The sequence below is a fragment of the Sarcophilus harrisii genome, chromosome 3, assembly GCF_902635505.1.
Source record: "Sarcophilus harrisii chromosome 3, mSarHar1.11, whole genome shotgun sequence".
NCBI classification, from domain to species: domain Eukaryota; kingdom Metazoa; phylum Chordata; class Mammalia; order Dasyuromorphia; family Dasyuridae; genus Sarcophilus; species Sarcophilus harrisii.
Window position 1 is genome coordinate 522,480,493 of NC_045428.1, and position 24,611 is coordinate 522,505,103.

The window sequence follows — 24,611 nt, forward strand, 5'->3', positions numbered from 1 at the left end:
CAGCATTTAGCACAGTACCTAGCATATAATAAGAACTTAATATATACTTATTGATTGATGTCTGCCTCTTCAGACAGGAGTGGATTATAGAATTAAGTTGTTCCTAGAAAATGAGTGCCCGATTCCTTGTTCAGTTGCTTATCCTGAGTCCATAGGCCAGGGAGTGCTATTCAAAAAATGCTGGCATGTAGGGCAAGGCAAATATCAACACCTCAGTGGGAGAGCCCACTGGTCCCTGTTTTTTCCTTACTAGAATGAGGAGGTTGGATAAAATGGTTTCTAAAGGCTCTTCCAGCTCAGATAGTCTGTAAATCTATGAGAAGTGGTCTCCGAAGCACAGCCTTAATTTCAGATTGAACTGAATGAGTCTTTGATGAATAAGTCATTTTGTCTCTGTGGAGGCTGTTTCCTCCTCTATCAAAGGAAGGAGTTGGAGCAAATGATTCTTAAGGTACCTTCCAGCCTTAACATTACACATTAAGGACTTAGTCAAGGGAACAAGGTGGAGTAGATTGGTTTCAAGCTAGAAAATGAGATGATATTGTAGAACACTTTGCTATATAAAGTTTGGTGATGGTGGTTGTTCCTGTCATTCTTTTTTCAATAATTGCTCCAAAAATATTTGTTTGCTGTAAGCGTTACTACTTTATCCCATCTCTAAGGCTTCTTAGATGCCAAATATAAAGAAAAAAAAATACATTTAAAACATTTTTTAAAATTTTAAATTAAATTTTTAAAAAGATGAAAATTTTCTTAAAAGGACGAAAAACAAAGGATAAATCCATGAGCAAACAAATATTACTTCCAAAAATATATATAGCATCCTTTCTGGGGATTACACCCCAAAATGTGTATTTGTTGGCATCTTTAGAAGGGGGGCATTACTCCTTTCTCCTAGAGTCCAGGAAGGGGATAACCTTGAGGAGTTGTGGCTTTATATTCTCTAGCTCCTGATCTCTCACTGCCACCTCAGAAATTATTAGCTTTTAAGACAGGGATTTGAAAGAGTAAAAAGAGTTCACATGCAGCCAGAAACTTCTAGCTATGTGACCCTGAGCATGATCATATTAAAATACTACTGGTTTTTGTGGCACTGATACTAGTTCCAATGGGCTATGCTACCTATCCTGGCCCTGGTGAGATCTCTGATAAGACCCCAGGATCTCTAGAATCCAGATAGTCTTCTTTTGCTTACTTATCTAAGTAAGAAAAAAAAAAAAAAAGAAAAATCCAGAGTTACTTCATGTGAAAGGTGTTATAAGTATCAGGGTCACAGTTCCTTAATGTAGTAATATGACCAGCTTTTCCACTCCCATTCAGTAGTTCAGCTGTCCTGCCTTTCACAACCAGCAAAGAAAGGAATCAGAGATGGTCATGTAGTCTTATATATCTGTGCAAACTCAACACCTTCTGAATTATTGGTTCTTTGAGTTCCATAGTGAAGTAGAAGACTTTTCAGCATCATATAGTACCAATTTCTTGGTTACTCAGGTTTGGAAGTAGGCTCATTGAACTTTCCACATGTTGTTTTGGAACCAGGAAGATGTCTTTTCATGCTTCAAAGACTGGGCCTCATAAGCCAATCTATCCATGCTACAGATCTATAAAGCTTGGCCATTTAGTTACTCTTCCTTAGCAGCTTTGTGTTGTCTTAGCCTCTTGGGTATTTATCTTCTTTGATAGAGCACCTATAGGGGTGCATGTGCAAATGTCTCTATCTGATTTTTGTGCTTTTTGTGCTTTTTCCAGATGAAATAAATTCTGATTATATTTCTGAAGAGATTTCTTTTCTTGAGTTTTAAGAATATCTGGCAAAGCTTAGATGCAGATAACTTTATGATCTTTCAGAGCCTTATAACTATTTCTTCAAAAGATACTTTATTTCATTTATGTGGATTTTTCTCTCTCAAAATAATTTATTAGATATTAAAGTATATAGAAGCTTATTGTTTTTTAATTTTTGACCTCAATGTCTGACATGTTTGGCCTTGTTAGTGATTAGGACTATCTAAAGAGGCAGGGGAGGGGAAACAGGCCCCAAAGTTACTATGGGAAATCCACAAAACAGATAATTTGCCTTATATGATAACAGAATTAACTGCAGATACAGCTGCTTATCCCCTTTGATTTCAAACAATTTCAAGTCCAATATTCAGTTTTAGAATATAATAAAATCCATGGAATTTTAGAGCTGTGAAGAATAATCTATTCCAAATCTTTCATTTAAAAAAAGAAAATGAGTCTCAAGAAGTCTGTGATTTGCCTTGCATAATTATAGGAGCTAATTAGTGGCAGACTAGTAGGAACTTGAAAATGGGTCTTCAAATGGCCTGAATCACAACATCTAAGAATGCCTTAGTTAGTATTATTTAACAATGGCTCTGACCAAAATAATTCATCACTCTGGAGAATATAGATAGACATAGTGACTGACCAATCAGCTAGCTATAAATCTTCCTAAACTTGGCTGCTTGGATGATAGACATGCATTCTGGTTCTAGACCCAACCCTGAAGCCATATCATTTGAACAGGACCTGCGAGAACTTGTGTGACCCTGATAGAGATTTTGAGAATCAAGGGTCATGTTCAGATGATGACCATTTTAATAGGTCTTTTGAATATGATTGTACATATTCTTAAAACATATTTTTGTTCCATAGTTCCAAATAGCTATTATATCTTTATTTTAAAATATCTAATATTTATTTTATTTTTTATTATAACTTTTTATTTACAAGATATAGGTATGGGTATTTTTTCAGCATTGACAATTCCAAAACCTTTTGTTCCAACTTTTCCCCTTCTTCCCCCGACCCCTTCCCCCGGTGGCATCTGGATCAATACATGTTAAATATGTTGAAGTATAAGTTAAATACAATATATGTATACAAAATTATATTACATTGTTATATTAAAGATACACCCTAATCACTAAAAACTTTTTACTCCTTCCTTCCTCTCCAAACTCCATATATTCACAAAACTATAGGAATATGCAAAATAATCCCCACAAATCCTGATATAAATCCCTGTGCAGAAAACTTCAAAATAACTTACAAATTAAAAAAAAAACCCACAACTAAACAAAACTCAGTTGGCTACCCTATTCAAAGAAGAGTACCAAAGGAAAGACCAAACTTGATTCTGTTGAGTCCATATGTGGGATAGTCTCATTAACTTTAATGGTGAATTAAATGCATGAAAGGATTTCAGTATTGAAAAGTTAGCTCCACAGGCAGCTGTTTCTGACTCTAGCAATCAATTCACCTTCCCCGCCCCACTCATTGACAGTGAAAATGTTCTATAATCCCCTTCTCACCTCTACCCCAGAAGATTTCTCAAACTTTCCAAAACAAAGATATACAATTCACTTTTTGTGAAAAGGAGAAAAAAAAACACCTAAGTCATTCCTAGAGGAGATATGGCAAGGACCCACAGGGAGTAAAAAGTTCCCAAATCACAGTGACATTGGGAAAATTTATTATTTTGAAATGTTAAAATACATAGCATTTTGTGTTTTTTTTTTTTTTTTTTTTTTTTTTTAAAGAGATGGAAATTTGCTGAAAGGGGTATCATTGAGTGCCTGTATAGACAGAGCACTGAGATGGATGAAACTATAAATTAAGTCTGTGGATTTTTTGCAACTAATGATTCCGTCTTGAAGGTTTACTCTCGTCATGTTTCCCTTTGGTGAGAGTAATCTCTAATGCTCTTTTCTGTGTACATGCCCAACCAATATTGTCTGATGGGTCATGGAATAATTATTTCGAAATCCATCAAAAGAGAAATTGTCTTACAAAGAATAATAAACTTCTGAGTAGAGCTTTAAATGTGAGAAAAACATTTCCTGGTTTCTCTTTTGAACATCAGAAGTAGTTTTGCAAATGAGTTTTGAAACTTTTATTTGGTCTCTCCTAAGAATTTATCTGTTAAAAAAAGTAGCTGATAAGCTTCAAGACTTTTCAAAATACCATCCCTTTCTGGGAATGATAGGCCTGGGAAATGAGGAATATGGGGTGTTTTCCTATCTTGAAGAGCAAGTCACTAGCTTGCCTATAGTACTGGGAGTTTGCTCTATCAATTTAACCTGAAACCTGGCAGTTTTGATTAGGCAAGTAGCTTGTAGTGACATCTTATTAGTTATTCTGTTATATATCGCAGATTACACACAATTGTTCATGATCATATTAACCAATCAGGTGCAGCTTATTTTATAATCAGAAAGCTGATTTTAATAGTGTCATTTGGGGTTTTGATTTTAAACATCTCTTATTGTATGGCTTAGGGCTTAGTGAGCAAGCTGTCTTTACCATTCTCTTGTATTTTCCTATGATTGGTCTTAACAGAGTTCTTGGAATGAGACAAAGTAGCTGCAGGCCATGGTATAAATGTTTTCACTTAAGGACCATTGAATTGTATTAGCAACTTTCCACTATGCTATTATAATCCTATAAGTCATTTTCTTGATGCGTTATTGAAAGTGAATGATAATGTACCACAAGAAAATATTACTCATGCAGTTAAAGCTTTTTCATATTAGTTTTAGAAACAACCAGTCCACAGAGATTGGTGCTCCTAAGTCATTCACAAGCAGTGAAAGAAAATTAAACCCACCCCTCCCCCGCTCCTTTCTTATTGTCTGGGCCTATTATTCAAGTCTGGTGAAAGCATTAGTCATTTAACTAATCTTCAGTGTTGTTTTGCTAATTACTTAAGCTTCTGCAAGGTGCTAGGTTGGTGCAGTAGCAGGCTGTTTGTCTTTATTTACTTGCAGAACCAGCCTGCTCTGCAAATTAGCATGAGTCCACATGCCCAGGAAAAACAGAAATCAGGTGGTGAAAAGTTATGGGTCAGGCTTTGCTTCCCCATGAGAACTGTTAGTTCTTTATGGGAGAACTCAAGAGTATATTCAGGTTGGCACTGATTAAAAATACTAAGATGCAGGGGGTTGCACTGAACAGGTCCACCTGTAATGGAAAGATTGTTGCTTAGAGAAAATCCCTAGAGATGGGAAGGGATCAGTATCCATTACTAAGTGCCTATTGTAGTCCAGATTCTCTTCTAATTGCTGGGTAGACAAAGACAAAATAGAGCAATTTACCCTCAAAGAGTTCACAGTTTTATGAGGTAAACATCGTGCGAACTGTGTACAAGCAAGGTATATACAGAAGTATTTCTGGGTTCATTTCTCTGTCTGTCCTAGGCTCATATGGTTATTTTTGTCAACTCTTCCCATTCCCACTTTTTTCAAAGCAAAATTCTTTTTTTTTTTTTTTTTTAAACTATAGTCTTCTCTATGATTGCCTAGTCTCTATATCTCTTGGTAATAGACCAGTCCTCCCTTGTTCTACTGGATTATATCTTCCCATCACACACAAATTTGTAAAAGGCTATATCTTTTGCCAATCCGTCCTTTCCTAAAGTGGAGATTTGATCATGTTATTCCCCAACTCAAGAAGCTTCAAGAACTCCCTATTAAATATAAATTAAATTAAATTAAATTTCTTTGACTTTTAAAGCTCTTGTATTTTGGCTCCAGCCGATCTTTCCAGAGTGATCACACATTAATCCACCTCAAGTACTCTTTGCTTTAGTTAACCTTGCTATTTTCCTCATATATAACATAGGAAGCATTTGTGAAATGCTTGTTGACTGATCAACTGCAGTGTGAAGACTGACTTTGAGAGGAGAGAGACTATATAGTCAGGAAATCAGTTAGGAGGTAATAACCATGTTAACAAATAATGAGACCTTGAACCAGGGTAGTTACAATTGGAATTTAAAGCAGGGGATTAGTGTGAGCAAGATTACAGATATATATGTAATAGGACTTGTCCATTTATGAGATATTAAATGTACATGAGTGGTAGAAGAGTGATGCTATCAATAGAAATAGAGAAGTAGGTTGAGGAAGGTGGTATTCTAAAACTAGGGATACTATTCCTTCCCTATAAATATTCAGAGCAGATTCAGGGATGCAGTGGGCAGAAGTAAAACAGACTTTTCAGGACAGAGGGAGAGAGTGAGAAGGAGAGAGGAAGAAAGGGAGAAGGAGAGAGGGAAAAGGAAAGGGAGAGGAAGAGGGAGAAGGAAAATGAAAGAGACTAATAGAAATGAGAAGGAAGAAAAAACACAGTAATTATAACTGTGAATATGAATAGGAAGCTCACAGAAAAAAACAAAGTGAGTGACAGAAGGGATTAGAAATTAAATTAGAAATTAACAACAATATGTCATTTACAAGAGACACAAAAAGAGAGACACACATAGAGTTAAAATAAATGGCTGCAGCAGAATCTAATATACTTTAGCTGACTTGAAAAAGCCAGGGATAGCAATCATGATCTCAGAGCAAACCAAAAATAGATCTAATTAAAAGAGATAATCAGGGAAACTACGTTTTGCTAAAAGGTACCAAAGAATATGAAGCATTATCAAATTTTTTTACATCCTGATAAAGGTCTTATTTCTCAATTATATAAAGAATAAAGTCAAATTTATAAGACTACAAGGTTTTCCCCAAATGATAAATGGTCAAAGGAGATGAACAGGCAATTTTTAGAAGATAAAATAAAAGCTATTTCTAGTCATATAAAAAGTGCTCTAAATCACTATTGATTAGAGAAATGAGAATTAGAATAACTCCGAGGTACCATCTCCCACCTTAGAAATGACAAATGCTTGAGTGGATGAGGGTACATCAGTACATCAGCTATCGTTGATAGAGTTGTGAATTGCTCCAATCATTCTGAATAACATTTATATAACTGTGTATAACCTTTAGTCCAGCAATACCATTACTAGTTCTATACCCCAAAGAGAGCAAAGAAAAAAGAAAAAAAGATCTATTTGTATAATTTTTTTTTTGTGGTGACAAAAAATTGGAAATTGAGGTAGAGTTCATCAGTTGGGAATGGTTAAACAAGTTGTGATATATGATTAAGATGAAGTACTATTATGCTATAAGAAATTATGAGGGGATATTTCAGAAAAAAAACGTGGAAAGACTTATATGAACTAATACAAAGTGAAGTGAGAACTAGGAGATCATTGTACACAGTAACAGTGATGTAATGATGATCAACTGTGAAAGACTTGGATATTCTGATTAATACAATGATCCAAAACACTTCTAGAGGTCTCATAATGAAAAAAAATGCTATCCACCTTCAGAGAGAAAATGAATGAACTCTCAGAGTAAATTGAAGTATAATTTTCTCACTTTCTTGAATTTTTTTTGCTTTTTTTGGCAATATGGTTAATATAGAAAATACATTTCATGATTTCACATATATAATTGATATAGTATTTACCTTCTCAGTGGGTGGGAGAGGATGGAGAGGGAGAGGATTTGGAACAAAAATTTAAAAAGAAAAGAATGTTAAAGTGAAGAAATAGTAAATTTAAAAACCATCATATGGAAAAAAAGTTTGACATTGGATTGGATCTGTGACTTCATTGATGTAATAAAAATAATAGCTAACATTTATATAGTACCTTAAGGTTTGCCAACATCTATTATTACAATTGTATGGAATTCTCAATAAGGAAACTTCCTCTATCCATGCAGATTGATTGGCACCCCTTCTCTGAAACTTATACTTTAAGTGAGTTGCTTAAGGCACAGAGACATTAAGTGATTTGGCCAGGGTCAGATAGACAGTAAATGTCAGAGATGGAATTTGAAAATAGATCTTCCTCTCTTAGACCAGCTTTTTATGCATTATGCCACCTTTGGGGAAAAAAAGGTTATAACAAAAAAAAAGTTCAGCTTGAGAGATGAGCAGAGAATGAATTGGAATGGGGAAGGGACTTGAGGTAGGAAGACCAACCAGAAGACTATTGCAATAGTCTAGGTATGAGATAATGAGAGCCTAGATTAAAGTAGTGGTTGAGTTAGAGGAAAGAAGGAGGTTTATATACAAGAAGAGTTACTGAGGTAGAATCTACAGGATTTGCCAATAGGTTAGATATGGAGGGGGAAGGAGGTGAAAGAGAAGAATTAAAGATATCTAGGTTGCAAGTTCACTTTACTAAGAAGGTGATACTGTCCTTGATGTGAGAGAAAAGTTAGGTTGGGGGAGGTTTGGGAGAGATGATAATGAGTTCAATTTTGGACATATTTAGTTTATATAGTAAACTTTATATATAAATATTTAATATATGTAATATATAAAAATACATGTTATATGTAAACATATAAATATTCAATATATAATATATAAAATATGTTATATATACATATTTAATATGTAATGCATAAATATATATTTAATATATCTTGTACATATATATTATATAAAGTATATAAATATATAATATATATATATATATAAAGTTTATATATAAAATGTCAATCTAGTTTGGGATGTCTACTAGGCAGCTGGAGGTCAGAAGAGAGATTAGGGCTGGAAAAATAGATGTGACAATCATCTATAGAGAACTGATAGGGACATGGGCGTTGATGAGATCATCAAGTAGCATAGAAGGAGAATGGAAGGCCTAGGACAGAGTCTTGGGAGATACCCAACAATTGTGGGCCTGATCTAAATACAGTGCTGGACCTAGAGTCAGGGAAACCTGAGTTCAAATTCAGCTGCAAACAGTTACTAGCCGTGTGACTCTGGATAAGTTACTTATCTCTATTTGCCTCAGTTATCTCTACTGTAACATGGAAATATTAACAGCATTTACCTTCCAGGGTTGTTGTGAAGACCAAATGGAATATCTGTAAATCATCAAATATAGTAGTTAGCCCATAAATGTTTCTATATAAAAGAAATGATAATGATGGTGATGATGATGATGACCTGGATGAACATCCAGCAAAAGAGACTGGAAAGTACTGAATGGTTTGTTCTTCATGTGTATTTGTTTGGGGGTTTTGGAAAGATGGGGCCAAAATAGATTGCTTAGGAGTGACAGATTTGCTGAAGAAAAATGTTACCTGGTAACATCCTTGACTGGTAGGATAATTTAGGGTGGGACAGGGCCCCTAGGATTGTTGGCTTTAGACCCTATGGTGATAGACCATTGAAAGGTCATTAAGTCCACGTGTCTCATTTTATAGATGAGGAAATTGGGGCTAAGTGACTTGTTTAGGATCACATAGCTATTAAGTATCTGGGTCAAGATTTGAACTGAAACTATCTTTACATGTATTTGGAAAAATGAAATACTATCGAAAAAAAAAGATTTGAATTGAAGTTTTCCCAATACTGTAACTCTACTCACTAGTTGCCTCTGAAGTCAGGAAAGGCAATTCCTTGATTCCCTTTCATGTTTTCTATTCTTCCTGGATAAAAATATTTTCTTTCTCCTTACATTTTCCTCTACTGGAATCTCTTCTTTCCCTCTACTTAATCCACAGTGCCTATCCGACACATAGTAGACATTTATTAAATGTTTATTGGATGACTCACCTTCTTGCTTGAATTATACGCATTTGCTATTTCTCCCCATGAGAATGTAAGCCCCTTGAAAGTAGGAACAATATCATTAAAAAAAATCTTTGTGCGTCTTTGTATCTCCTAGGAGAGTACTTTTCTGACAGCTGCTGCTTAATGAATAGTTATTGAATGGATAAATGAATAACTTGTAAAGGCAATGCCTTGATTACCAAATCTGTCCCTTTGTCTTTGTAGTTCAATGTAGGAAGAATTTGGGAGTTTGTGTTGGAGAAATTTGCAGAGAGACTGTATATAATTTTATTATCCTACTTCTCCCTCCTTTCTTTACTTAATCTCTAGCTTAGAGGAGCTGCTTTTGGAGCAGAGTATAATTCTATCTCTAGCATGTGCAAAGCTTTAGAACTTTCTGCTAAGATAAATTGCTGTTGTGGCTCCTTGGCGCTTTACAACTTAATTTTTGCTAATGTGAGTATTGACCATAGTATATTGGCAGCTGAATGTATTTCTGTGTGTGTGTGTGGAAACTTATTCCATTATTCAGAAGAGAGGCTCTGTAGTTTCATGGCCTTTGACAAGCAATTTTAGCTTTTGCTGCTCGTGGATTTCTCTTTAATATGAGGACACCAAAACTGCCATCTTTGATAGGGATTAATTAAGAATAAATTACAACCACAATTTTCAATGAAAAATATTTGTTAAATAGTTCTAATGTACAATAATGACTCTGTAATTAATTAAAATGATAGTCATTTCCCAGAAGAGTATATAATACAATTGGAAATGTTTCTAGAGGTCATTTAATCTAATCCTTTTATTTTATAGCTGAGGGAACTGTAGCCCACAGAAATGAGGAAACTTGCTCGTAACATCATGGATAGTAAGTGTCAAAACCAGAATTTTAATATATTCAAAATTCAATTTGGGGGAGGGAGGAGAAGGAATAAGCATTTATAATTGCACCTACTACATTCCAAGAACTGTTGTAAGCATATTTTATAAATACCTAGGAGATGGGTGCTGCTATTATCCCAACTTTACAGTTGAGAAAATTGAAACTGAAAAGGGTTAAGTGATTTGCTTAGGATCACAACTAGTGAAAATCTGATATAGGATGGGACTCAAGTCTTTCTGATTCCCAATTCCACTGCACCCCATGGCAATGTGGTGGATGTAAGTTTGAACATTTCACTAATGAACAATTACGTAGGAAAATTGGCATCTAGGATGCTGACAGATATCTAAGCAGGAAAGAAAGAAGGTGGGCTGATTTTATGGAAAGAGAAAGGAAAAAATCATGGACACCTAAATATACAGATTCTTAGATGTGAGCTTGATGGAGGATTTCTGGTATGACTTAAGTTCTGCAGTCAGTCAGTGAAGAAGCATTTATTGCAAGCGCCTATTATGTGCCAGGCACTGTGCTAAACTTTGGGATACAAAAAAAGACAAAAGTCTGTTCCTGCCCTCCAGGAACTCACAATCTAATGGGGGGAGACAACATGCAACCAATTATATATTAACAAGCTATGTAAATTAGAATTAATAAAATTAATTGAGAGAAGATACTATCAGGGGCAATTGAGAAAGCTGGAATTTTATCTGAGACCTGAAAGAAGCCAGAAGGTAGAGATGAGGAGGGAGAACATATAGACATGGGGAAGAGTCAGCAAAAATGGCCAGAGTCTGGAGATGGAGAATCTTGTGGGAGGAACTGAAAATAGGCTAATACCACAGGATCAGAGAAGAGGAGGAGGAGGAGGAAGATGTAAGAAGATTGGAAAGGGAGTGGGGGATGGATTATGAAAGGATCTGAATGTCCAACAGAGGATTTTATATTTGATTCTGGAGATAAAAGAAAGTCATTGGAGTTTATAAACTAAAGAGAGTGTGGGTGTATATGTGACATAGTCAGATGTGTTCTTTAGAGAGACCAATGGAAAGGATAGTCACATACCTAAAATACATTAAAATCAAAATAGTGGGGGTAGTATGGCTGATAATTGGACACAGGTCTTCAACCTTTGCTTAAAAAAATCCACCTTGAAATAGCAACATTAATATAGAGTTGGAAGATAGCTCAGAGGCCAGTTAGTCTTACCTCCTGAGAAAATGGAGTCCCAAAAAAGTCATGTACCCCTCCAACACATAAGTATTATTTGAAGGTCTGCTTAACTAGACTCTTTTCATTATATCATACTATCTCTTATTAGGGGGAGGCATGCTCTTGTAGTATGACCTTAACATATACATTTTTCATAAGCTGTCAATGAATGAAACACAGCTTGACATAATGGATAGAGGACCAAGGGACCTGAGTTCAAGTCCTACCTTTTTAAAAAAATTATAGCTTTTTATTGACAGTACATATGCATTGGTAATTTTTTACAACATTATCCCTTGCACTGACTTCTGTTCTGACTTTTCCCTTCCCTCCCTCCATCCCTTCCCCTAGATGGCAAGCAGTTTTATACATGTTAAATATATTATAATATATCTTAGATACAATATATGTGTTTAGAACCATACAGTTCTCTTGTTGCACAAGAAAAATCAGATTCAGAAGGTAAAAATAACCTGGGAAGAAAAACAAAAATGCAAGTACTCCACATTTATTTCCCATTGTTCCTTCTCTGGGTGTAGCTGCTTCTGTCCATCACTGATCAATTGGAACTGAATTGGATCTTCTCTTTGTTGAAGATATTCACTTCCATCAGAATACATCCTTATACAGTATTGTTGTTGAAGTGTATAATGATCTCCTGATTCTGCTCATTTCACTCAGCATCAATTCATGTAAGTCTCTCCAAGTCTCTCTATATTCATCCTGCTGGTCATTTCTTACAGAACAATAATACTCCATAACATTCATATACCACAATTTACCCAACCATTTTCCAACTGGACATCTATTCATTTTCCAGTTTCTAGACACTATAAAAAGGGCTGCCACAAACATTTTGGCACATACAGGTCCTTTTCCCTTCTTTAATATCTCTTTGGGGGATATAAGCTCAGTGGAGACACTGCTGGATCAAAGGGTATGCACAGTTTGATAATTTTTGGGCATAATTCCAAATTGCTCTCCAGAATAGTTGCATGGTTGAATTTGTTCACAACTCCACCAACAAAACAGTGTTCCAGTTTTCCCACATCCCCTCCAACATTAATCATTATCTTTTCTTGTCATTTTAGCCAATTTGACAGGTGTGTAGTGGTATCTCAGAGTTGTCTTACTTTGCATTTCTCTGATCAATAGTGATTTGGAACACCCTTTCATATGAGTAGAAATAGTTTCAATTTCATCATCTGAAAATTGTCTGTTCATATCCTTTGTAAGTCCTACCTTTGACATAGAGTAGCTGTGACCTTAGATAAGTCACTTAACCACTCAGTGCCCTAGCCAAGACCCTAATTTCCAGATCAGTGACCAGATTTTCATTTTTTGGTGGAGTGTAATACTAGGAATTTCTTATGCTGGTGAAATTTTAGGTTATCCTCCTCTCCCCCAATTTCCTGGATACTTAACTACTGACCTCAATTCTCAATTTCTGGACTACCTGGGTGAGCACTAGACAAATGGCAGTTTAAGAAGCAATGAACTGCAAGTTGTAGACCTCTATGTTTTGATTCTATAAGACGTTTTCTAATTCCCTCTTCACCTAATCTTGTCTAAGATCCTTTTCTAGTTCTTCCCCCTAACGCGTTCTTTATCTTTTTTCATGTTTCTTTCCCTTCTTCCTGTTTCTTTGTCCCTTCTCCTTTCTAACTTTTTATGTAGTTCCTTGCATACTCTTGTCTCCTTCTGACTACAGAAAAGCAGTGAGAAAAGAAAGCATTTCAAATATTGGAAAACAACATCTCTTCCTTCCTTTTGTATTTGGAAGCACAGCTATTTGTCATCTCCTTTGGGAATACAAACTTCTTGAGGAGAGGAAGAGAATCTTTTCAGATATTTTGTACACAGCCCAGAATGCCATAGATGCTTTCAGAAATATTTAATAATAAAAATAATAGCAGTCTCTTATGGATGTGTGTCCTATGTTACATAACCAATTTAATATGCAAATCCTGGTCCTGAGACTACCTGGAATTATCTCATTCAAAGAGATCTAATATGTATATGGTGCTTTAAGTTTTGTCAAGTATTTTACATATTATCACATTTGATAAGTTGCTATGAGTTGGCAATCTATGTTTGAATATAAATTGACATAATTATTTTGGTTTAAAAAAGTATTTCATTTAAAGGGCAGTGTTATATATTTCCCTCTTAATCAATCAGTCAACCAATCCACCAATCAAAGAATAAATCAATAAGCATTTATTAAATATCTATCATATTGCCAGGCAGTGTGCTATTCACTGGTATTTAAAAATCAAAAAATGAAACATTTTTCCCTTAAGGAACTTACATTCTATTTAGGAAAGACAATACATATACATATAAGTATTTACCAAATATTGACAACATAAATAGAGAATATGGCTTGAAACCTGCCAATCAATGGACCCATTTCTTATGATCTTTGAGGCTAAAATTAATGTCGGTTTCTACTGTGGAGGATAAGCTTTGCAGGTAATCTGCAATAAAATGAGGTAAAAAATTCTTCTCTCTGTTACTGTATCTCTCTGTCTCTGTCTCTTTGTCACTGCCTATCTCTCTGTCTCTGCCTGTCCTTTTCTCTCTGTCTGTCTCTGACTCTGTTTCTGTCTCTGTGTGTCTGTCTTTGACTCTGTTTCCATCTTTATCTCCCTGTTTCTCTTTTCTACCCTCCATTTCTCTCTCTTCTGCCTTCTCTCTCTCTCTCTCTCTCTCTCTCTCTCTCTCTCTCTCTCTCTCTCTCTCTCTCCCCCCTCTCTCTCCCCCCCCCCCTCCCTCCCTCCCCCCCCTCTCCCCCCCTCCTCCCCCCCCCCCCCCCCCCCCGTGTGTGTGTGTGTGTGTGTGTGTGTGTGTGTGTGTGTGTGTTTGTTGAATTGTATCTTATTTCAATCCGTAATGAGAACTAATTTGCTTTCACTGAAATGAGACATTTAAGCTTTGAGGAGCTGCAAGGAAAAAAAAAATCCCTTCCAAGTTAGACAGCCTACTTATGCTCTTAGAAATGATGCATGGAGTGATTACATTGTTAGATTTTTTTTTAATCTTTTAAACAAAACAGTATTTGAAGCACATGACAGGAAAGAACCAGGCCAGGACGAATAAAACAATACAGTAGGCTTGGTTCCAAGTAGCCTATCTTAATTGCTGAATTGCATTGTATTCTGGAAAAGGTTTCCAGAAATGAGTTTTAGAATTATGTAAAGAAACAGTCTAGGCAGGAAGAGGTTTGAGAAATACCCTGAGCAGAAAGAGGGCCAGAAAGCCAAGTTAAACCTCTGCTTGAGGTGTTTTTTTCTTTTGATTATTATTAATGGACCCTTTCTCTTCCACTGTTGGGGCTTGTGGACCTTTTCTTTGTTTTGACCACTGATTCTGGCTTGGCCTCTGAGATACTCCAATCTATTACTGTGGCCCTCCCCCCAAACTCTTTACCCCTTTAGAACTCAGTTTTTACATCTGTGAAATGAGGGATTTGATGCTCTCTAAAGTCCTTTTTGGCTTAAATCTATGATTATTATCTCATATACAAAGCATGTTTTTGTCCCCTCAAAGAAGGTTGTTCTTATATATTCCCTCCAGTGAGATTTGATTAGTAGTGTTGTGTCTCTGCCTTAACAAGGTAGTTTTGGATTCAAAGTTCTGTATACAATTCCTATATACCCAGGACTTTTGGCAAACAGGAATGAAATAAGAAAACAAAAAAAATTTTTAAGTGCTAGGTACTTTACAAATACTATCACAATTGATTCTTAAAACATATTACTTTAGGTACTTATAGGGATACTCCTTTATCCCCATTTTACAGTTGAGGAAACTGAGGCAAATTGACATGCCCCAGGTTACAGCTAATGAATCTGAGGAAGGATTTAAATTCTGATCCACTTTGCTCCAAATTTAGAACTCTATCCATTGTACCACCTTGCTGCCTACCATCTTGTATGATCAAATCATCAGTGTGTGTACTTGGGCCAAGTCTGCCCAGAGAAGTTTGTAAGTTTCTTATAATTTTCACCATTTTCTCCCCAGCTATAATCGAATAACACTGGACTTCCTCCTATCTTAAGGATATATATTAGGCTCTCTGGCTGAGGGATTTTGTTTTTTCTCCTATTCTAATCTTTTCATCATCTCTAAAACTTCTGTCTTTGAATTAATTTTTTCAGTTTCAGTCTCCCCTCTCCAGTTACCACAAATTAAAAAAAAAATTAGGGAGATGATGCCATTTGTCATTTCTGGTCTGTACTCCTTTCTTTAATTTTTTTTTTTTATTAAAACCTTTTATTTACCAAAAAAAATGCATGGGTAATTTTTCAGTGTTGACCCTTGCAAAGCCTTCTGTACCAAATTATCACCTCCTTCCCTTCACCCCCTCACCTAAATGGCAAGTAGTCCGATACATGTTAAATATGTTAAAATATATGTTAAATCCAACATATAAACATACATATTTATACAGTTATCTTGCTTCACAAGAAAAATTGGATCAAGAGGGAAGGAAAAAAAACTGGGAAAGAAAACAAAATGCAAGTAAACAACAACAGAAAGAGTGAGAATGCTATGTTGTGTTCCACACCCAGTTCCCACCATCCTTTCTCTGGGTGTAGATGGCTCTCTTCATTACTGAACAATTGGAATTGGTTTGAATCATCTCATTATTGAAGAGAGCCTGGTCTGGACTCCTTTCAAAAATTTACTTATTTATTTATAAGGTTAAAGTTTTTTCCTTTAAATCTGAGTTCTGAATTCTCCTTTTTCCTCTCTTTTTGCCTGCTCTATTGAGAAGGCAAGTAAGATGATACCCATTATACATGTGAAGTCATACATTTTCGTATTATTAAGTTGCAAAAAATAGCAAGAAAAGCAAAAAAAATGAAGAAATGCTTCAATCTATACTCAAAGTTCATCAGTTTTGTTTCTGGAGATAGAAAGCATTTTTCATCATGAGTCCTTTGTAATTGTTTTGGACCATTGTATTGATCAAAGTAACTCTTTTATAGTTGATTACTGTACAATATTGTCCTTATATATAATGTTCTCCTCATTAATGCTCTCTTCACTTTTCATCAGTTCATATGTCTTTCCATGTTTTCTCAAAATCATCCCCCCTGTCATGTCTTAGCACAACATTATTCCATCACAATCATATATCATTTGCTTTTCTGTCATGCTAATCAATTTGATAGGTGTAGGTAGTATCTCAAAGTTTTCATCATCATACCTGTAGGAACCTTTATGAATGAATAAATAAATGAAAAAGTATTTACTAGAGGCTTACACTGTAACAGACATTATACTAAGTTTTGAGGATACAAATTTAAAATGTGATACAAATTCAAAATGTTAAACAAACCCTGCCCTTAAGGCACTTTCATTTGAATAGGGAAAGACAGCACACATAGTGAGGGGGGTGGTATTTGGAGATCTGAAGAAAATCACAGGGATGGCGAGTGGAGCTATGAGGATTTATAGTTTTAATCTGATGATTGCGCCTAGAGTTAGAGGCATGGTATGTACATGAACTGTTATGTGTAGCAGATTGGGTCCAGTAGTCCATCTGGAATTCACAGCTCAACAAATCTTCCCAGGAGCTAGAAAACAGGATAAGGAATCTCTTCCCTATTGCTGATGTGGTAAGTCTTGTGGCCTATCAGTTAAAATCACTTTCCTCCTTTATGCATTCTACATGCTACCTTTCCTCATCTTGACCTTGATATACACCCACTGAATTCTTATCTTTTCTCATTAATTGTGGATGAATTCCTGGAGGCATAGGGGCCATCTCTAGAGCCAAATGGACTGGCAGGATTACAGGTATAAGAAAGATAATATGTAATGAATAAGTGTAGAAGTTGGTAAGCATTTTCCATCAATTCTTTTTCATCCAATCCATGACCTTATGCTTTGGATGGAATTGTATGAGAGATAGAGAGGAAGATATTCATACCCAAAGTCAATGATCCTGGTGTGGTAAGGAGGAGTTATGGCAAGCTTCCTATTATCTGTGAAGTATATGTGCTGAGGGGAGGGGCTGTATGAGACCCTTTGTATGAGACCAGTTACTATAATCTTGATAATATCCTTTGCTTGCCATTGTAGCATAATCTCTTGGATCTACTCAGTGCTAACTATGATTTTGGAATAATTTCTACAAAATCCTTTTCTACCTTCTGGATTCTATTTCCTGGAAAGAGATTCTCTTGGATTTCTTTTATAAGGCTTGGCTAATGGTCTTCCCTCCTCAGCCTCTGACATAAATCCTTTTCAATCCCTGACATAGTACCACCCCCTCCTTTTTCTCTTATAATCTAAGATCACCTAGATTTCATGATCTTCCTGTGTCCTAACTTTGATAGGTTCAGTTTGTTCCTGTCATTCTTTCAGAATCTCTGATGTGCACACGGGTTACTTGCTCCCTTGGCTTCCACAAAACTATTCATTCTTATTTCTCCTCCTGTTGAACTGATCTTTTTCAGTTCCCTCTATTTGTTTTTCATCTTCCTTTTGGTTTGTTCTTCACATTAGACTCCATTTCTGGACTCCAGGAATTTTTATCTGCTGTTCCCTATACCTGGAAAGTTCTCCCTCCCATCTTTTGCAAAAACTTTTGGTTTCTCTTGATGTGAATTCCTTCCCTCTATTGATTATCTCCAAGTTTTCCTAACGTGTCTTGTTTGTACATAATGGTTTGCATGTTGTTTCCCCACCTTACACTGTGAACTCCTTGAGAGTAGAGACTCTTAAATCTTTCTTTACGTATTCAACACTCAGCACAGTATTCAGCACCATTGCAGACACTTAGTAAAGGCTTGACTTGACTGGTTGACCTATGGGATGTCCTCTTATAAGACTCTTTTTTTTGCTGATTTCATCACCCAAGGTTTTAATTGTCAAATTTATGAAGACCATTCCAAAATCTTTATATATTCAGCTATAATCTTGCTCCACTGAACTCTAGTCTTGCATAATTAACTGCTTGATGTGTGTGTATGTATATATACATACATATCCATCTGAGTTGCCTTCAGGCATTTCTCAATATTGTCCAGAAAAAATAAATCATTAATTCCTGTCCACTATCCATCCACAAAATCAGGCCCTCTCTCCCACTTCCCTGTTTCAGCTGATGGTATTACCACTAGCTTTTCAGACTCTCAGGCTTAAAAATCTAAAAATTATCTTTGACTCCTAATTCTCCTTTGTCATCCATATCTGATCAATTGACAAGTCCTCTGGCTTCTGCTTCCACAACATCTTTTGTATCTCTTCCTTTTTTTCTATTCACCCTGCCACTACTTTAGGTCAGGACCTCCAGTTCTGTTCTCATCTCCCTCTAATCCATCTTTTGCATAGCATCCAAAATAATTTTCCTAATGTATGGACCCTTATTCAACAAAACAAAACAAAACAAAAAACCAACCCTTTGGTTCTGTGTTACCTGTAAGATATGCAAACTCCTTCCTCTGTGAGTTCAGGCCTTCCACAATCTGGCTCCCACCTCTCTTTTCAGACTTCACTCATTCATATCACTCCCTCTCACACACTTCCTACTCATCTCTGGCTGTTAGAAGCCCTTGCTGTCTTCAAGGTTCAGTTTCCCAGCCAAGCTTGTTGAAATGAATTGCAATGGAAATTTTCCTTCACATCAAGCAGACTCTATATCTTTGTAGCTTTTATTGCTTCTGTCTCTGCCCTTTAGGGCCAAGAAAAATAAGCCTCTTCCACAGGATAGTGCCTTTAATATTTGAAGATAGCTAATAGACCTCCCCTAGATCTTCTCTTCTTCAGGTTCAGTTCCTTTAATAAGTTCTTGAATGACAAGATTTCTGGTCTCTTCGTCATTCTGTTTATTTTCTTCTGGATTCTTAGTCAATGTTCTTAGAACTGAATAAGAGCCCAGATGTGGTCTTTTTTTTTTAGTCAATGGTTCTCAGCAGCCAGATGAAGCTGACTGCAGCTTACCTGTGGCTGAGATGATCTCTTCTTAGTTTCTTGGCTCCCCAGTATTCCTGCAAGCAGCTTTTCTGGGTTCTAGCCATGGCAAGTGACTTTTTTCTGAGTCCCTTCCATGTCCTCCATGTGCACCTAATATGAGCATCATTATCTGCATTTTGTTTCTCCCACTACAACTTCTTGAAGGTAGGGACTTCCTGTTCTTGCCTTTCTTTGTATCCCCAATCCTTAACCCTGGCACATACCTTCAATGCTTAATAAATGCTTGTTGAGTAACTGGCTGAATTCAAGCAGATACCTGTTCATTCTCTAGCACATTCTCTAAATAACAAAGGTAACCTCAACAATTGCAATTCTCCAATAATGTGTATAGTGTGTTGCTTAAAAACCAAAAACATTTGTCATAGACAGCTGGAATATTCAGTTGTACTTTAGATGGAAGGATAGAACTGATGGAACCATTTAATATTTCTTTGGTGGTGGGAAGTAGGCAGCAGGTAGTTATAAGTGTTGAATTTAATACTCCTTGCTTCTCATTTTATAGCCTAGGAAACTCAGAGCTACAGAGGGGAAAGTGACTTTACCAACTAACAAGTATCAGAGTAACAAGATTTCAAACATAAGACTTATTTCTGTAAAAAAAGTCCTCTTTCTGCCCCATCATATAGATATCAACAAAAGTATTATAAAGTTCTTTACTAAGGCTCTGTGCTTTAGAAGAGGAATAAAGGAGTACCGACTATTGTGCAATAGAGTACAGGGAGAAAGCTCATCAGAATAGGTCAAAGTTGAAGGACAAACTCAGATCCAAGTGGGTAAACAGAAAATTGGTCTGGGGTCAAAACCCATTTTTCACCAGATGATTAGGCAGGAAGTTGTGACTTGAGTTTGAGAGCAAAATCAGAATCAAGTGTGGGTCACAAGGAAAAAAGTCAGGAAAATATGGAAGGGGAAAAGCATGGAATACTGGCAACATTTTGTTTCACACAAAGAATCAGCCCAAAATATTTTTCTTTTAAGGGGGTGATATGCTAGCAATGTGCTCTCTTCACTGTGACTCTGAACACTATACTTCCCCTTAGAATAGAATTCATGAGCCTGAGCCTGTAGTGAAATATTATGGATTTAAGGTCTCCATCAAATCTTGGACATTCAAATTGCACCCTGGTTTTCAGCTTTCAGTGTCTTCTCAGATATTTGGGGGAGACCTATCATCTTCTGAGGATTGAGTCGCTGGAACTTCTTGTCTATCCATGATTAGTAGGGTTAAGTGGAAAAATGGTGGTCCTACATTGGAGTTTAGGTAGGTCCAATGCAACAAGGAGTGGTCAAAGTTGGAGTAGATGCATAGAGAAAAGGTAATCCTAGACAAGAGATCATTCATAACCTGTGTAATTAGGAAAGGACCTATTCAATCCAATAGTTTCCTAAAGGGTCTATTGTTGTGTGGTTTACTGCAGCCAGCCCTACTTGTTCTCCTGTACACCGAAGAGCTCCTCAGGGGTGTAATTTTGGCTGGTGTCCTATTTATACACAATTTTGGCTGCTTATGGGGTACATTGAAAATCTGCTTAGGTAGTTTTTCACACATAGTCACTGATGACAGAAGCCTCAGTTCATGAGGTGAATAGAGGTAGAAATCAGTTTACAAACTGATTAATAGGGTGTGTTTTGGAATGAAGAAAGATTTGCCTTTGTTGTTATATAGAGTTCAGCTAAGAGTAAAGGGCAATTCCATTAACATATTGGTAGACAAGGCAGTGAAACATTGCTATAGAATCTAGTGGATATATTATCTGTTGGACTGGGGTGAAATGCCAAGGAAAGGTAAATTTTTGTATGAATAATTTAACCTAGAAATGAGAGAAAAACTAAATGAAGGTGATATGTAAGGTGTCTATAGATCCAGAAAAGTTCTTTTAAAAGTTGGAGGGTGGCTTTAGAGAAGTCTAGTAGGGGAATGAAAATGAACTGTTCTTCATAAATGACATTCCACAAGAATGGAGTAATATCCCGAGGATGCTAGCAGGTTTATGACAAAGCCTCAGGAGTGGTGAGGAGTTTACAAGGGTTGCAGTAAGACTGCTGACTTCCTTATGGGAAGCCATATTTTGCAAGTCTAGACACCTTTGTCTTTACTATACCGAATCTCTTCCAAGATTCCTGAAGTTGGGAAGGGGTATGGCTTGGAGTATGATGGGAGCCACAGCTGGAGTCAGTGTACATCTAACTGCTTCAGCCATGCTTTTGTCAATATAATATCATCTTACTTTCTCTTCCTAAGCCTGGAAGGCCATAAATAGGCAGGAGCTGAGTTTTATTCCCCCAGAAACTCAATGGAAAACTGTAGCAGTTTAGCCCCTGAAGCTCTATTTTTGACTTTCTGGACTTTAGCACTATGTTTTGTGTATAGTCTCATCATCCATCAGTAGATCATCCATCAGTCCCTGAAGCCTTCTCACCTTTGTACATCTCTCTGCTCTGCTGATTCCTTTCTTCCATTGGTAACTTCCTCTTGGGACTGCCATTTTGTGAAGGTTATCCAACCTTCATTTCCCCTCTTTAATTGTCATTTTCACTTATCAATTCATCATTTTCTGAGAAGTTGAACCATTTGACATTGCCAAGGACAGTGTCAAAAGCATTCATTTCTAGGTCTTTAGTAGCTGTGACTGCAGTTCCCATAGAAGCTGTTGCCAGGCCATATTTCCATATATTCCATGGGTAATGGGGACAGGGGATGCTGCTATTCCCAAGACTCTGGAGTTTATCTGCTGGTGTACAGCACTTGGTTTAGAAGTATTGGTGGTGAGAGAAGTGGGTCTCTTCTCCACATTCCCTTTGATGGTAGTCCTGGGCTATCTCCATTAGTATCTAAGGAGAGGTAATGATCAAGATGGGGGTTTGATTTGCCTAGCACAAAACCACCTCTATCTCCCTCAGGATACCTGGCTGCTTCCAGAAAAAGGAACAAATGATATTCAGGTTTGGTAATTTTCAGTGACTCTACACTTGGACCCATATGGACTTGGTCCTATGAGTCACTTGACTCATAAATGATTTTGACTACAGTCAAAAAGGCATTAGGTTTCTGCATGCTATGACATTTTGCTCTAACTGGTTCTCTATCTCTCTCCTTGCAGCGTTATACTCCTAATTAGTGATAGTCTCTATAACCAGTTACTTAGCCCACCATGACTATGTTCTTCAACTACATCCATGCTGTACCTTTTTACTTCTGACCTGGTTTTCCAGCTCCTTCCCTGGAGACTTGTGTTCTTCATTGGAGAGAGTTCTCTATAATTAGACTAACCCAAACCATCTACTACTGATATCTAGCTATTTTATTCTATTCTACTTTTGCTGTACCCCCCTTTTACTCTATCAGACTAGAAAGGTTTGACTTATAATTTTGGCAACATAATGCTATCCAAACACCAGCTTAGCCAAATATGGGGCAGTTCTTTCCTGGTAGGTTGACCACTTGGTTGTGAATCTATGCCATGGCAACTCTGAGAACAAAGAAGAATGCAAAATGATTTCTATTCTATGCAGCCCCTTTCCTCATTTTTATTAATGGTAGAAGAGTAGATTTAAAAGAAGATAGAAGACAATGAGTGACTAGTTTTTGACTATCTGTAAACATTAGCTTTTATGATGGTAGAGTTCATTTAAACTGTAAGATCGTTATCAAACACTTAGTGAGTTGATGTACTACTGGGGGAACAGAGCTATATTAATATCGTCGTGAGAACGACGATATTACACTGAGAAGTGTAAATGAAATCAGAAAACATTAGGAAATTGGACCTCCATGCAATGATAACTCACAAGTTCACCTTGAATGGACAAATAAAGGAATTGACAGAACTGCTTTCACTATGTGTCCCAAAACAATAATAAATAAATAAATAATGAATACAAATATAAATAAATATAAAACTAAAAACTAAAAACATGTTTTAATGGGAAACTCAGGCATAATACTCATAGACTCATGATGAGTTTAAGTAAAAAAGATCACTTTGAAGATGACTGTGACTTATGTACCAACATCTGATGTAAAGGACAAATAACTTAAAAAATTCTATGAATAACTTGATGACATTCTCTGAACTAAATCAAAAATATACCTTGATATTCAGTGACTTTGGCAAATGGTGAAAAAAGTGCTGAGAATATAGTTTGGGCTTAAGAATGAGAGAGGAACTATGATCATGGGCAAGTCATTTAGCTTCCCATTTGTTAAATCCTACCAAAGCTTATAGATCATTCAAAAGATTCATGCTTGACTATAATAAATACTTTTTTCCTCCAGAAGAGAGTCAGATACTCTTGAATTTGGTGATTCTTAAACACCATCATATAAAATGAAATTGATTATCTCTTAATAAATAGGGAATTATTACTTTTTGATGTGTCTCTTGCTTTTGTGTGTGGACTGATAAGAGATCAAAGGTAAAAAAAAATCAATAACAAATTATAAGAAAAGTTAGGGATGAGAGGAATGCATTGTATGTAATTGCAACATCTTCAACTTGACTTCTTCAATGTTGATACTGTTAATGTTGAAAAAATGGGTAATACATAAAAGTACATAATATAATATGTGCTATATTGCATGTAATATATTTGTGTAGATCCAGATTATTACATTTAAAAAGCAGATTGATCCAGATTATAAATTTTTAGAAAAACAGATGTTCAATTTATATAAAGAAATCACCACATCACCAGAAACTTTAGGATCAATTTTAGCTGGAGTATGCTTACTCTTTTTGTGAAGTGTAGAGATATGGGTTACTGAGGGCAATATCAGCTTGGGATAAAAACTCATTTGCAAAGGGGAAATATAGAAAATGGTAAATCTCAAAAAACAGTTAAAAGAATAGAGGGTCAAAATGTGTCTTTATAAAGCTTGTTGTGAAGTCCAACTAGTTTATTTTTAGGACACTTATAAATGAAATTGGAAGTAAGACAATAAATATAAAAAGATGGACTAAATTTGTCAGGATTTCTATGGCAATCTTTTAAGATCAGTGATAACAATAGAACTATCTTTATATTTGGATTTTACTATCTTGTTGCTCAAGAAAGAAATGGAAATGTCACATAAAAAGCTGAAAACAGGAAGTTTAGCTATATTAGA